Raw genomic sequence first — 1,458 nt, 5'->3', positions numbered from 1 at the left:
CTGAGTTAGGGTTGAAAATTTATTTATTTATTGTTCTTGATTTGTTATATTGATAAAACTAAAAGGAAGGACTCTGTACCAATAACGCTACTGGGTGGAAAGACTCCAGTTCGATTTCCATTTTAATGCGGGAGACATTTTTATACAAACTTTTCAACTAACAGTGCGCCTTTAAATTTTTCATATAAACTTGTATTTTTTTTTAATTTCAACAGTTACCTATATGATAACAAATAAATTAGCATATTTTGTTTGTTAATAATCATAATAATTATCAATTAAGTGGATTCTGTTTTAACTCAGCAATTGTTCGATCAAAATACGGATTTTCACAAGAGATAAGGGATTTGCATTTCGGAAAGATTTTCAATTTTCCTTCTTCCGATTAAAAACATTGAACCACATTTAGAATATCAAAAAGGAAGTGAAGGATTTAGTTAACGTATGTATAATGAACAACAAAAAAGAAACCGAATCGTATATATTTTTGAGTTATAATAAAAATTAAAGATCTGATGTATATGTTACTAGCGAAAAAGTTTAAGCAAATTATATTAAGCAAGCAGAATGCTCTTCTTCACCATCCCCACCCCCACTCCTAATACAGTATATATTAATCGTCTTTTCTTCAGCTTAAGTCCTGATCGTTCACTGGTTCACCAGACCTTTGTAGCTAAACAGGAGAAAGAAATTTCATCGTTTATTTATTACTATTTTTCCCTTAATAATTACAATAATTCCAAAAATTGAACTGTAGAAAACTATATCATCCTCATCCTAAAACTCCTTCCATTTTAAATGGCAATAAGCAAGTGAAGATTATAAAGTGTAAACTAGCGCGACGGCCCGTTAGCTCAGTTGGTTAGAGCGTCGTGCTAATAACGCGAAGGTCGTGGGTTCGATCCCCCCACGGGCCAGGATTTTTTTTTTTTTTAGCCAACTTTTTCTTTCTTATTTCTCCCTCCAAATCAATGAAAAAACTAGCCATCCACTTCAATAACAAATTAGTTCAGTCTCTTTCTTCTTTTTAAATTATAGTCTAAATTAATTTGGTTCGTAATTGTGTTATGTCCTCTTCGTTGTCCATTGCAATCACTCGACCTATTAAGGTGATGTTTAATCCAAGGACGGATTCTAGTGTCATTTACAAAGCCTCTAAGAGAAAAACTGTTCAAAAATTAAAAGAAAAAGAAAAACTGAAGAGTAGACGTGTATTTTCATCCCGATATCTCTGGGTTTCTGGGTTATCATTCATTTATCTCGGTCGCAATGTTGTGTCAAGAGGCTTACAATCCTAGTTTTATCTAGTCACAGTTCCTGGTAAGTTTTAATTAATTCTCAAGCCTTATTCTCATCATATTTTTCTTCTTCCTTTTCTTCTCATGTTGCATACATGATGAAAAATCCTCTTAAATATCGCTGTAGAAGAGCGGATTCGAAGCAGACAATCTAAAAATA

The 1,458-nt window shown here is 32.4% G+C and overlaps 1 non-coding gene across 1 annotated transcript; it reads left to right on the top strand.

Annotated features, from left to right (window-relative positions):
- Positions 1 to 843: 843 nt before the first annotated feature.
- Positions 844 to 917, top strand: TRNAI-AAU (transfer RNA isoleucine (anticodon AAU)). Its single transcript has one exon. It is a non-coding gene; the product is annotated as a tRNA-Ile (tRNA).
- Positions 918 to 1,458: the final 541 nt, after the last annotated feature.

Source organism: Typopeltis vanoorti, chromosome 5 (genome assembly GCF_054136105.1).
Source record: "Typopeltis vanoorti isolate ZY-2024b chromosome 5, IOZ_Tvanoo_1.0, whole genome shotgun sequence".
Lineage (NCBI taxonomy): Eukaryota > Metazoa > Arthropoda > Arachnida > Uropygi > Thelyphonidae > Typopeltis > Typopeltis vanoorti.
The sequence above is the reverse complement of the archived record's forward strand: the minus strand, read 5'-3'. Positions and strand labels throughout refer to the sequence as shown.